Source organism: Capricornis sumatraensis, chromosome 4 (genome assembly GCF_032405125.1).
Source record: "Capricornis sumatraensis isolate serow.1 chromosome 4, serow.2, whole genome shotgun sequence".
Taxonomy (NCBI): domain Eukaryota; kingdom Metazoa; phylum Chordata; class Mammalia; order Artiodactyla; family Bovidae; genus Capricornis; species Capricornis sumatraensis.
In genome coordinates, this window is record NC_091072.1 from 51,499,290 (window position 1) to 51,514,456 (window position 15,167).

The 15,167-nt window shown below is 40.7% G+C and overlaps 1 pseudogene; it reads right to left on the reverse strand.

Moving 5' to 3' along the window:
* Window positions 1–2,698: 2,698 nt before the first annotated feature.
* Window positions 2,699–3,028, reverse strand: LOC138078570 (SH3 domain-binding glutamic acid-rich-like protein 2; annotated as a pseudogene).
* Between the last annotated feature and the right edge of the window lie 12,139 nt (window positions 3,029–15,167).

The following is a 15,167-nucleotide window of genomic DNA, read 5'->3' on the forward strand; positions in this document are numbered from 1 at the left end:
TAGCAGCATATTTCCTTTGCCCCAACAAGCCTGCTATAGGAAAGAAAAATTCTGTCTTGAAATGTTCCTAATATAATATCTATGTTTACAATTCCCATCCACTTCTTTCCTACATGATTATCCAGATCCAAAGGCAGCTAGCTAAAGAAGGGATGAAGAAAATCATTACATGTTTGAAATTTAGCTGGTAAAACACCACGAGTAAGGGCATGATACTATCTGAACAGGTTCAGGTAAGATGTGGTTCAGTTAAACCCAGAGAGCAATACCCTCAGGACTCTGCAGAGCCTGGATACCATGGGAAATGCCACACAATGGGCTTCTGGCTCACTTGTAGCAAGCACAGTACCAACTCAAGCTGGTCTCTCCAATTTCTTTGCTGCCCTCCAAAAAAGTGCAGGTGAGCGTAGATAGTGTGTAACTGTGATCATAATTTAGCTCTCCTATTCATCTAATCCACTTAGGAGAATATAATACAATCAGAGTAATTCAGGGTTTTGAGGCAAACAAGTCTGAGTCGCTTTCTTGGTCTGGCAAGTATTGTATTGATCTTATGACCCCAGAGTTTAACTCCCAAAGACTGAATCCTACCAAGTCGCTTTTTGGTACTCACCGGCAAGAGCAGACAAAATGTAAGCTAGATCACTGTAACATTAATTTTTTAACTTGCTGTATCTTAAAAAGAAATACTAAGTCTTATCAGACTTTAACACAATATCCAGTTCAAAAACAATTTCCTAAATAGTCCCTGGGATTTATCAAGTGGAATGTGACCTAGATTGTATTTAATGCCAACTAAACACTCATACTCATGATTTCACAGCAGCTTTCCTTGCAGAGAAAACTGTAGATTATGTGTCTGTTCTAGTCAAGCAGGAATCAGTGGAATGCTTTCTTCTGATTGTAGTCTTGGACTGCAAACCTCAAGCCGGGATGTCAGCTTCAGCAAGTTCTTTAGAAGAGTCCACATTTAGCAAGTTGGAGGGAGAGAGAACACAGGTGACAGGAACATAATTATTTTGCTCTTTTCCTTGCTTACAAACTTCCTGCTCAGAATCTAAAAGGCAGGTCCACCATCAGGATGCTGAGAAAAGCAGAGTATTATAGGTAGGCATCTGAGAGTTTATCTTATGCAAGACTATTCCCAGGTTGGCAACTAAAAACTCTGAAAAGTGTGAGAAGGGACAAGGTTGCAGAAAATGAACCTTGCCTTAATGAAGTGGACAGGTTCAGCATTTATTTGCAACGACTTCAAAGAGAGATTTCACATGCCGTGTACAATCCAGAGTGAATCTCTGACAGCCTCTTTCCTGTATGTACTCTGTTCTGAAAAATCACTGATACTTATAAGGGAATGAGTACATGTGCTTACATTACTCTGAAAATCTGGGACTGTGCAGTGGCCAGAAATATGAGTTGGCAGAATTAGAGGGCCAGTAACATAGGAAAAAATATTAAAATGTACAGCAATATTAATTATCTTTTAATATGCCTCATCAAGGGTTCACAAAATACGTCTAACCAAGATCTTCCTTTCTCAAATAATATAATCCTGTCAAAAAATATATAAACAGCTACTAGCTAGGGGGGCTGCATTTTAAAATATATGTGCTCTTATGCATACTAAGTTGCTAGAGCTGAAATGCTTTCAGATACAAGTCAGATAATGTCCCTATACATTTACTATCTAATTAGTGCACATTTTAAAATATATCTTTTAAGCAATCTTATTCATCAATGGCACCCCACTCCAGGACTCTTGCCTGGAAAATCCCATGGATGGAGGAGCCTGGTGGGCTGCAGTCCATGGGGTCACTAAGTCAGACATGACTGATCAACTTCACTTTCACTTTTCACTTTCATGCATTGGAGAAGGAAATGGCAACCCACTCCAGTGTTCTTGCCTGGAGAATCCCAGGGACGGGGGAGCCTGGTGGGCTGCCGTCTATGGGGTGGCACAGAGTTGGACACGACTGAAATGACTTAGCAGCATTCATTAGGTGAGACTTGCCCCTTGAAGAGATAAAGAAGCATATATTTTTCAAAATAGCAATTCTTTTCATCCCTATAACTTGGTTCTTATCACATACTATAATCAACTGCGATTTCTGGACACATCAGGAGGGGCTTGGAGGATTTATGGGGGTAAGAATTTCCATCACCAAAAGGAGGCTAGAACATCTAATTTTTTCTACAGTTATGACAAAGCACTGGAATAGTGATATTTGATTCTGCAGCAAAGACCTTCAGTCCTTTGTCAACCAACATTGCTATTTTTCTTTCTGATCAAAATATTCTAATAGCCTGGCAGACTAATTTCAAGGATTAGCACCTAGGTAGTTTGAGCAATCCTGACATCAACTACAAACCAGGGCAGATCCAATATTTTCTCTCTGATGGTGCCACCCACTTATCACTCAGTCATTCAGGAAGCACACCTGGAACAGGTGACAGGTCCTCTGGGTAAAGTGAGGCAACTGCAGGTAATTCTGAAAATAAGAAAAAACCCACCACAGTCCTGATTTGGTTTAAAGCAATCATGTAATCCCATTAGACTCAAGTCTTCCCCAAACACCTTTTCCATGACAAGCAAAGTTACTGATAATGTATGTGGCTTCTGCCACAGTGACGCATTAGGTTAGAAGCTGTGTGCTGAGTACCACCGGGAACTCTGAAATGCATCTTCACCCTCTTCCTCTTATCTTTGCTCAGGTTCTGCCTTTGATGCCAGCTGTGATTTCAGGCCTAAGAATGAAAGGACTGTATTGCTCTCCTTAGATTCAAAAGACTTGTCATAATCTCCACAGTATTGGTCATCATTAAACATCTGGGGTGGCAGAGGGTTGCCCTGAGCAGGTTTCTGCTCCGGGGGATGTTGTTATACATCCACTGCCTCTGCGCTTTTGACATTGGGATGTCCACCTCCTCAGCCTCTATCTTGCGGCTTCTAGAAATCTAACCATATTCTGCTGTTCTTCTTTATTGCCACGAAGCCCGAGGAGGAGGAGATGAACACACAGATGACCATCCTCTCGCCGGGTAGGGACCGACCTTCTGCCCTCGCGGGCTCCAGGCTGGTGGGGACATGAATGCAGAACTCGGCGGGTGCCACCGCTGCCCTGCAGAGTGCTTGGGTCTGGGGAGATGGCAGGGGTCTGGAGCCCTCCCGCCCGCTCTGCCAAAGCCACAGTATTTGAGGGTCAACCTCATGAGGAACATGAAGCATCCACTCTACAGTGGAAGAACCTGTAGTAAATGATACTCCATGGACGTGGTAAATAGGAAATCAGCATGATTTTCTGTTTCTCCTCTGCAATAGAATTGCCTCTCACATTTTTCTGTATATGCCAACTACTTAGTCCTTTTAAGAATCTCTTCAATAAGGTATTTTAAGTCCTTTTTAAAAAGGCATATTTTCTCTGCCTGCATATGTATTGTTTCTTACCTTTTTTTTTAAAGAAAAATCCAATTTTTCTTTTACTGCTTGTTTTATTTCCTACAATGATCTAGATTCCTATCCAAATTCCTTCCTGATTGCTGTTAATTTAAGTTGGTATTATAAACCTAAACTTTTGGTTTCTGGGCTAGATTTTTTCTGGAAGAATATTTGGGTGGTTGGTGTATTTTCTGAGTCCTTCCACACCTGACGTTGTATTTTAATTGACATCACACATTAATGAAAACTTTGCCAAATACTGAGTTCTGGCACCATTACCCTTTAATTTGTAATGGTAAAGATATTCTTACATAGTGTTCTATGATTGAGTGTCATTGAAAGAAATCTGTATGCAACTTGATTTTACTCCACTTTGAGCCATCTGACTCAATTATACCAAGTGTGATTTTGTTAATCAGGTTTTCCTAGAACATGAAGAACATTGTGAATTTTCAGACTCAGGTCTTTCTTCCTTTTATAACTTTTTATTTTTCTGATGCAAAATTTATATAGAGTGAAATGCAAAAATCTGTTGCTAAACATTTGGATTGTTATCAGTTTGGGCTATTATGAACTAAACTTCTATGAACATTCTTATGCAAGTTGTCTGTGGACATACGTTTTTATTTCTCTGGGGAAAATACATGGGCAGTAAAGTTGGTGAATTTTTTAACCCTATAAAAAAATGTCAAACTATTTTCTGAAATAGTTGTACCATTTTACACCCCTGTCAGAAATGTATGAAGATTCTTGTTGTCTCACATCCTCTATTTGGTATTGTCAGTATTATATTATCCATTATGATATGTGATATGTAGTTTGATTTTATTTTGCATTTCCCTAATTTATGATGGTATTGCACAAAATTCTCTTTCTTATTGCCATCTGTGTATCTCATTTGTGAGTTGTCTAAGTCTTTTGCTCAATTTTATTGTAACAGAAGCAGAAGATATTAAGAATAGGTGCAAGAATACACAGAAGAACTGTACAAAAAAGATCTTCACAACCCAGATAATCACAATGGTGTGATCATTCACCTAGAGCCAGACATCCTGGAATGTGAAGTCAAGTGGCCCTTAGAAACCATCATTATGAACAAAGATAGCAGAGATGATGGAATGCCAGTTGAGCTATTTCAAATCCTGAAAGATGATGCTGTGAAAGTGCTGTACTCAATATGCCAGCAAATTTGGAAAACTCAGCAGTGGCCACAGGACTGGAAAAGGTCAATTTTCACTCCTATCCCAAAGAAAGGCAATGCCAAACAATGCTCAAACTACTGCACAATTGCACTCATCTCACATGTTAGTAAAGTAATGCTCAAAATTCTCCAAGCCAGGCTTCAGCAATACGTGAACCATGAACTTCCAGATGTTCAAGCTGGTTTTAGAAAAGGCAGAGGAACCAGAGATCAAATTGCCAACATCTGCTGGATCATGGAAAAAGCAAGAGAGTTCCAGAAAAAACATCTATTTCTGCTTTATTGACTATGCCAAAGCCTTTGACTGTGTGGATCACAGTAAACTGTGGAGAATTCTGAAAGAGATGGGAATACCAGACCACCTGACCTGCCTCTTGAGAAACCTATATGCAGGTCAGGAAGCAACAGTTAGAACTGGACATGGAACAACAGACTGGTTCCATTAGGAAAAGGAGTGCATCAAGGCTGTATATTGTCACCCTGCTTATTTAACTTATATGCAGAATACATTATGAGAAACGCTGGTCTGGAAGAAGCACAAGCTGGAATCAAGATTGCTGGGAGAAATATCAATAACCTCAGATATGCAGACACCACCACCCTTATGGCAGAAAGTGAAGAGGAACTCAAAAGCCTCTTGAAGAAAGTGAAAGAGGAGAGTGAAAAAGTTGGCTTAAAGCTCAACATTCACAAAACAAAGATCATGGCATCTGGTCCCGTCACTTCCTGGGAAAACAGTGGAAATAGTGTCAGACTTTATTTTTTGGGCTCCAAAATCATTGCAGATGGTGATTGCAGCCATGAAATTAAAAGATGCTTACTCCTTCGAAGGAAAGTTATGACCAACCTAGATAACATATTAAAAAGCAGAGATATTACTTTGCCCACAAAAGTCTGTCTAGTCAAGGCTATGGTTTTTCCAGTGGTCGTGTATGGATGTGAGAGTTGGACTGTGAAGAAAGCTGAGCACCAAAGAACTGATGCTTTTCAATTGTAGTGTTGGAGAAGACTCTTGAGAATCCCTTGGACTGCAAGGAGATCCAACCAGTCCATCCTAAAGGAGATCAGTCCTGGGTGTTCATTGGAAGGACTGATGCTGGAGCTGAAACTCCAATACTTTGGCCACATCATGCAAAGAGTTGACTCATTGGAAAAGACTCTGATGCTGGAAGGCATTAGGGGCGGGAGGAGAAGGGGATGGCAGAGGATGAGATGGCTGGATGGCATCACTGGCTCGATGCACATGGGTTTGGGTGAACTCCGGAAGCTGGTGTTAGACAAGGAGGCCTGGCATGCTGCGATTCACGGGGTCACAAAGAGTCAGACATGACTGAGCGACTGAACTGAACTGAACTGATTGTATCATATGTGTTTTTATTTTGAATTGTAGGAATTTCTTATATATTCTGTATACACAAACTTAGTTATATATTAGTTATTGTTGTTCAGTCACTATGTTGTGTCTGACTCTTTGTGACCCTGTGGACTGAAGCATGCTGACCTCTTCTGTCCTCCACTGTCTTCTGGAGTTTGCTCAAATTCATGTCCATTGAGTTGGTGATGCTATCTAACCACCTCATCCTCTGAGAATATCCCCCAGTCTATGGCTTGCCTATTCATTTACTTAATGATGTCTTTGATGAACAATGGTTCTACATTTTGATAAGTTCTAATTTTTCAATTTGTTCTTTTCTGGTTATTGCTTTGTAAAAAAAAAATATATGCTTATTTCAACTATTCTTGTGAGAATATTCTTCTGTGTTTCCTTTTAGAAGCCATATCATTTTAACTTATAAATTTGGGCTCATAATCTATTCTGAATTAATTTTTTGTATGGTATGGCACACAAAGATCAAGATCCTTTATATGAATATCTGATTATTTATTCACATTGTTTGGAAGAGACTTTCCTTCCCCCTACTGAAGTGATTTTTCGCCTTTGTCAGAAGTCTTTTGGACATATGGGAGTGAGTCTATTCTGTACTTCTCAGACTGTCCCAAAACACTTTCTATCTTTACTCCAATACAATAGGAAGTCTTGTAACCAGATAGGGTTAATCCTCAATTTGTTTCTTTTTCAACAGTTTTGGTTTTTTGTTTTTTTTTTTTTAGGGAGGCGCTTAGATTTTTCATCTATGAATATTAGAAATAGTTTGTCAATTTCACAGAGAAGTAGGTCTTTCTTATACGAGCAAAGGTTTCTGCTATTATTACTTTATTTTGTCTCTTTCTTTCTGGAATTCTGGAATTCCGATGAACCAAAGGTTTAGAACACTGGGATCTCTCTCTCTCACTTATTTTCTCTCATAATTTAAATTTTTAAAGGCTTTCATGGGAGTTCTGAGTGTATTTCTCATTTTTATCTAACAGTGACTTGATTTTCTGTTCTTAACTGCCTTTCTGTGGCTTTTCTTTAGTGACTCTGCTTTCATTTTCAGTGAGATTTTAGCCTTAGATTTGTCCCTCTCACTACACTGTCAATTCAGTGGTCCCTTGAATCTTACTATACATGGGTTAGACATTTTCTAAAGGCTTATTTGATGGACTTACCAGGTAAAGCATCTGCCTGCAATGTAGGAGACACAGGAGACATGGGTTCAATCCCTGGGTTGGGAAGATCCCCTGGAGAGGGCATGGCAACCCACTCCAGTATTCTTGACTGGAGAATCTCATAGACAGCAGGGCCTGGTGGGCTATAGTCCATATGGTCACAAAGATTTGGACATGACTGAGCTCCTAAGCATGTAAAGGCTTATTCAATTCCAGTAGTAAGTTAGTAAGTCAATATACAAGGTAGCCAACTACTTCCTCAAAGGAAGGAAGATGTCTTTACTGTTTCATTTCCTTTCTTCACCTGGCACATGGTATGCTCAAAAAATACCTGTGGAGTCAATGGCTGTGCCATTATTCTAAGTGCTTCCCTTCACTTATATACCCTTAACATTTTAGATCTCATGATATTTTCAGTTTTCTTTTACTCCCAGAAGGTTGCCTGTGCTTGCCAATCTTTGTAGGAGTTGAGTGGGTACTACTGGAAATTGGTGTGCTTCCTGTTCTCCCCAAATGTTTCACAGAGTTCCTTCAAATCTACACAGAAGGAAGTAGGGAAGAAATAAGCCACCAAATCAGCAAAAACACCACAGACCATTCAGGTATGACCTAATCAAATCCCTTATGGTTATACAGTGGAAGTGAGAAATAGATTCAACGGATTAGATCTGATAGACAGACTGCCTGATGAACTATGGACAGAGGTTCCTGACATTGTACAGGAGACAGGGATCAAGACCATCCCCAAGAGAGAGAAATGCAAAAAATGCATTGGCTGTCTGGGGAGGCCTTACAGATAGCTGTGAAAACAGAGAAGTGAAAAGCAAAGGAGAAAAGGAAAGATATACACATTTGAATGCAGAGTTTCAAAAAATAGTGAGGAGAGATAAGAAAGCCTCCCTCAGTGATCAGTGCAAAGAAATAGAGGAAAATAATAGAATGGGAAAGACTAGAGATCTCTTCAAGAAAATTAGAGACACCAAGGGAACATTTCATGCAAAGATGGGCTTGATAAAGGACAGAAATGGTCTGGACCTAATGGAAGCAGAAGATATTAAGAAGAGGTGGCAAGAATACACAGAAAAACTGTACAGAAAAGATCTTCATGACCCAGATAATCACAGTGGTGTGATCACTCAGACATCCTGGAATGTAAAGTCAAGTGGGCCTTAGGAAGGCATCACTACGAACAAAGCTAGTGGAAGTGATGGAATTTCAGTGGAGCTATTTCAAACCCTAAAAGATGAAGCTGTGAAAGTGCTGTACTCAATATGCCAGCAAATTTGGAAAACTCAGCAGTGGCCACAGGACTGGAAAAGGTCAGTTTTCATTCCAATTCCAAAGAAAGGCAATGCCAAACAATGCTCAAACTACCACACAATGGCACTCATCTCACACACTAATAAAGTAATGCTCAAAATTCTCCAAGCCAGGCTTCAGCAGTATGTGAACTATGAAATTCCAGATGTTAAAGCTGGGTTTAGAAAAGGCAGAGGAACCAGAGATCAAATTGCCAACATCTGTTGCATCATCAAAAAAGCAAGAGAGTTCAAGATAAACATCTACTTCTGCTTTATTGACTATGCCAAAGCCTTTGACTGTGTGGATCACAACAAACTGTGGAAAATTCTGAAAGAGATGGGAATACCAGGCCACCTAAACTGCCTCTTCAGACATCTGTATGCAGGTCAGGAAGCAACAGTTAGAACTGGACATGGAACAACAGACTGGTTCCAAATCGGGAAAGGAGTGCATCAAGGCTGTATATTGTCACCCTGCTTATTTAACTTATATGCAGAGTACATCATGAGAAATGCTGGGCTGGATGAAGCACAAGCTGGAATCAAGATTGCTGGGAGAAATATCAATAACCTCAGACATGCAGATGACACCACCTTTATGGCAGAAAGTGAAGAAGAACTAAAGAGCCTCATGGTGAAAGTGAAAGAGGAGAGTGAAAATGTTGGCTTAAAGCTCAATATTCAGAAAACTAAGATCATGGCATCTGGTCCCATCACTTCATGAAAAATAGATGGGGAAACAGTGGAAACAGTGTCACACTTTATTTTTGGGGGCTCCAAAATCACTACAGATGGTGACTGCAGCCATGAAATTAAAAGACACTTACTCCTTGAAAGACGAGTTATGACCAACCTAGACAGCATATTCAAAAGCAGAGACATTACTTTGCCAACAAAGATCCATCTAATCAAGGCTATGGTTTTTCCAGTAGTCATGTATGGATGTGAGATTTGGACTATAAAGAAAGCTGAACGCCGAAGAATTGATGCTTTTGAACTGTGGTGTTGGAGAAGACTCTTGAGAGTCCCTTGAACTGAAAGGAGATCCAACCAGTCCATCCTAAAGATCATTCCTGGGTATGTTCATTGGCAGGACTGATGTTGAAGCTGAAGCTACAATACTTTGGCCACTTGATGCGAATAGCTGATGCTTTAGAAAAGACCCTGATGCTGGGAAGGATTGAAGGCAGGACGAGAAGGGGACAACAGAGGATGAGATGCTTGGATGGATCAGCTACTCAACAGACATGAGTTTAGTAAACTCTGGGGGTTAGTGATGGACAGAAAGGCCTGGCATGCTGCAGTGCATGGGGTCACAAAGAGTCAGACACCCTGAGTGACTGAACTAAACTGATCAATATGAGAAAGTCTAAGGGGGAAATGGTGCTGGGGGACATCATGCCACAGGGCTGTGTCTCTGTGCTATATTCCAGATTAGTTGTTTCCCATATCCCTTGTGTCTACTTCCATGCCTGCTTCAGTTCTGCCTGTGTTAGAAGCAAACCACGGAGCCTTTCAGTGTTGGTTGTGGATCTAAAACAACAGACAGAAGAAATCTACCCATGGTTGTGTTTTTTTGCCCTTGGGTCTGGCTGTGTTCTCTAGTTTATAAGGGCTATTGAAGTATCCTCTTATTACCCAATGTATTTTTTAAAATGTGTGTTTATTTTTCTCTGTCTACTCACTTGGCTGCATTGGGTCTTAGTTGCGGTACACGGGATCCTCATTGCTGTGTCTGGCCTTCTCTGTAGTTGTGGTGCTTAGGCTTAGTCACCCCATGGCACGTGGGAACCTAGTTCCCCAACCAAGGATTGAACATGTATCTCTTGCATTGGAAGGCAGATTCTTGACCACTGGACAAACAGGGAAGTCTTCATATTACCCAGTGTTTTGATTGACATGGAAGCTTTCCATCCTTTTTTTAATTTCTGGAATGGAGCGATGGAGATCTCTTCTAGCATCTGGTGCTCAGGCAGTATTTCCACTTGAATATTCCATGGGTCACTTCAGTGAAGTTCTGGAAGGAGAGCTGGACTCATGTGTTTATATAATCTTTCCCAGAAGTCACATAGACTTTAAATGCCCTAGTCTGGCACAGCAGCTTATTTTATGGCTTGAAGTAAGAATGCAATTCTGCACTTTCTTTGGGAGCACAGGTATGCCAGGATGCCTGGGAGAAGGGTTTTAGGTCTTCTGCCCCAGACCTAAAAGTACCATTTACCTAATGACAGGGGCCATGTTTTTAACCAAGTATTGTCCTGAATTCACAGCGTAAATGTCCCTACTAATTTTTTTCTTCCGGAAAATATTATTTTACTTCTGAAAACACAGATATAGATGAATCAGTGACCTTTGCCACAGAAATGTGCATTTAGTGACACTTTTCTGATGTACTTGGACTGGAAATAACATCCTTTGCTGAGTTGCTTTAGTCAAGAAAGATTGAATGTCAGAACACTTGAGTTCTAGCGGTTTTTCTGACTTTTTAGTTCTCTTACTGCATCTGTGCCTGAGGCAGAAGGAGCAGAAGCAACAAAATATTATAAAATGACTATGTTTTGCACAGAAAGAAAATATCCCTGTACTGATTCATCCTAGAGAACAATAGACTGGTCACTGTGTAAATGTTTCTTACTGAAAAAGATCTTGTTTTTATACTGCTAGACAACTTCTCTGCCCATCAGGGGGGTTCCTGAGAGCAGATTAACTTTATTATACATTTTTCAACACAACAAATGTAAACAATTAGAACTTAAGCTTGCAATTTAGTCACCTGACAGCTAAAAATGATTGCATGTTGCACCAAGACCAATACATCTATTTTATGTGGCAAATGAACGGTCTACTACATGATTCATTTACCTGCTGTTTTGTGCGAACATTCTTTTGTAAAATGTTTGGGAGACACAAGCTGTTCGACCAGTACTGAAGAGAAATTACTGTTTGATCACAATATTCAGCAGCAGTGTTTCTGCTTCATATAAATATAATTTCATGAAGGTAAAAGAAAGATCAGTCAATAAATATTTATTGAACCTCTTCCTTTATGTTTCCTGCCTTGCTGGACTCGGTGGAAGGTAAAGAAATGTATAAAATACAGTACTTACAGGAAAGTTAGAGAGGAAATCCTACAGTCTGTGTAGCTTTATCTGTTCTAACACATGTTAAAAATTAAGTTCAAGTCTAGGTTAGAAATCTCTTTATCTAGGCCTTTAAAAAAAAGTTTGTAGTTTTTCTCTTCGGCGAGACTATTTTTTGAAAATGAGGAGAACTGGACATGTGCGTTTAACAAGTTAACGGAACTAATTTCATTCATGGGTTAGACTTTCTTGTTTGACTAGTGAATTGAACATGCCAGCCATGGGAGTAGATAAGCCATTCCTGCACTGAAGTGCATTCTCTTTTAGTGAGTGAAACAACAAGTGTACCAATCATTTCAGCATGATAAGTGGTTTAGTAGAGGTCTGTAGGCATTTTCTATGGGTGTATCACTTCACGTAGATTATCAGCAAGAGTTCCTGAGAAGGAAGGGTAGTTTTTCTGTTCCTTGTAGATTGAGAAGGCTGTGATCAGGATTCCAACGTTTACCACCCATTGATGGATTTCATGGGCTCCCCAGGAGGCATTAGTGATAAAGAACCCACCTGCCAATGCAAGTTAGACTTAAGGGATATGGGTTTGATCCCTGGGTTGAGAAGATCCCCTGTTGGAGGGCGTGGCAACCCACTCCAGTATTCTTGCCTGAAGAGTCCCATAGACAGTGGAGCCTGGCAGGCAGCAGTCCATAGGGTAGCACAGAGTCGGACATGACTGAAGCAACTTAGCACGCACACATGGGTCACAGGCATTTGAACATACTCTAGTCTCCTCTATCTTAGTCTCTAAAAAAAGTCTCCCTGGGGTCCTGTAAGCCCTTTCAGCTATTCCCCAGCAAGCTTCTGCCCGTCACAGCCAGACCTCCCCATCTCCCCTAGGGTCTTCATTTGAGCACCATTTACTTCCACTCTCACACCATTTCATTGATTGGTTCTTGTCGAGACTGCCAAGGACCTAAAGACTTCAAAGGACAATATTCAATTCCCACCTTCCTTGAACTCTTTTTAGTTTTTGGTATGTTTTTACCAACTTCTTCCTGATAAACCTGTTTTTCCCCTGATTCCTATGACACCCTCTGACTTTCTTAGCACCTTTGGCTACTTATTTCCCTCTGAAGATTTCACCTTCTCTTCCTAATCTTCAAATGATGAAGCTCCTTATGGCTGTCTCCTAGACCCCTCTTCTCTTGACTCTCTGGAGATTTTGTTTTGCTTTAAAGATCATGTCTCATAATTATGAGGATTTACTCTAACTAGGGTTTGTTCTAAGTGATTTAAATATATTTCTAATTTACTCTTCACCACAGTCCTTTAAGGCACAAACACTTACTGTTCCCATTTTACAGATCAGGAAATTGAGGCATCAAGAATTCAAGTAACGTATAAGTACAAACAGATAAATATAAGTACACAGTAGAGTTAGATTTTGAACCCAGACACTTTTACTACATGTCTTTGTGCTGATAGCTGGACTTTTTACACATTGAAGTGATCTATTTCAGGCTCTGTAGTCACCACAAGCCCATAAGAATGTAGAGTTTGGATTGTTGTTTTTCTTCAATCACTAAGTTGTGTCCTACCCTCTGTGAACCCATGGACAGCAGCATGCCAGGCTTCCCTGTTCTTCACAATCTTCTAAAGTTTTCTCAAACTCATGTCCACTGAGTCAGTGATGCCATCCAACCATCTCATCCTCTGTCATCCCCTTCTCTTCCTGCCTTCTCTCTTTCCTGGCATCAGGGTCTTTTCAAATGAGTCAGCTCATTGCAATCAGGTGGCCAAAGTACTGGAGCTTCAGCTTCAGCATCACTCCTTCCAATGAATACTCAGGGCTGACTTCCTTTAGGATTGACTGATTTTATCTTGCTGTCCAAGGGATTCTCAAGAGTTTTCTCCAGCACCACAGTTTGAAAGCATCAGATCTTTAGTGCTCAGCCTACTTTAAGGTCCAGTTCTCACATATTTACATGACTACTGGAAAAACCATAGCTTTGACTATTTGGACCTTTGTTGGTAAAGTGATGCCTCTGGTTTTTAATCTGCTGTCTAGGTTTGTTAGTTCAGTTCAGTTCAGTCGCTCAGTCATGTCCGACTCTTTGTGACCCCATGAACCTCAGTATGCCAGACCTCCCTGTCCATCACCAACTCCCAGAGTTTATCAAACTCATGTCAATTGAGTCGGTGATGCCATCCAACATCTCATCCTCTGTTGTCCCCTTCTCCTCCTGCCTTCAATCCTTCCCAGCATCAGGGTCTTTTCAAATGAGTCACTTCTTCACATCAGGTGGCCAAAGTATTGGAGTTTCAGCTTCAGCATCAGTTCTTGCAATGAGCACCCAGGACTGATTTCCTTTAGGATGGACATGTTGGATCTCCTTGCAGTCCAAGGGACTTTCAAGAGTCTTCTCCAACACCACAATTCAAAAGCATCAATTCTTCAGTGCTCTGTTTTCTTTATAGTCCAACTCTCACATCCATAGCTTTGACTAGATGGACCTTTGTTGGCAAAGTAATGTCTCTGCTTTTTAATATGCTATCTGCTGCTAAGTTGCTTCATTGTGTCTGACTCTGTGCGACCCCATAGATGGCAGCCCACCAGGCTCCCCTGTCCCTGAGATTCTCTAGGCAAGAACACTGGAGTGGGTTGCCATTTCCTTCTCCAATGCACGAAAGTGAAAAGTGAAAGTGAATTCACTCAGTCGTGTCTGACTCTTAGCGACCCCATGGACTGCAGCCTACCAGGCTCCTCCATCCATGGGATTTTCCAGGTAAGAGTACTGGAGTGGGGTGCCATTGCTGTCTAGGTTGGTCATAACTTTCCTTCCAAGGGGGAAGCATCTTTTAATTTCATAGATGCAATCACCATCTGCAGTGATTTTGGAACCACCCAAAATAAAGTCAACCACTGTTTCCACTATTTCTCTATTTGCCATGAGGTGATGGAACTGGATGCCATGATCTTAGTTTTCTGAATGTTGAGTTTTAATCCAACATTTTCACTCTCCTCTTTCACTTTCATCAAGAGGTTCTTTAGTTTTTCTTCACTTTCTGCCATAAGGGTGGTGTCATCTGCATATCTGAGGTTATTGATATTTCTCCCAACAATCTTGATTCCAGTTGTGCTTCTTCCAGCCCAGCATTTCTCATGATGTACTCTGCATATAAGTTAAATAAGTAGGGTGACAATATACAGCCTTGATGTACTCCTTTCCCGATTTGGAACCAGTCTGTTGTTCCATGTCCAGTTCTAACTGTTGCTTCCTGACCTGCATATAGGTTTCTCAAGAGGCAGGTCAGATGGTCTGGTATTCCCATCTCTTTCAGAATTTTCCACAGTTCATTGTGATCCTCACAGTCAAAGGTTTTGCAAAGTCAATAAAGCAGAAGTAGATATTTTTCTGGAACTCTCTTGCTTTTTCCATGATCCAGTGGATGTTAGCAATTTGATCTCTGGTTCCTCTGCCTTTTCTAAAACCAGCTTGAACATCTGGAAGTTCATGGTTCACATACTGCTGAAGCCTGGCTTGGAGAATTTTGAGCATTACTTTATTAGCGCGTGAGATGAGTGCAATTGTGTGGTAGTT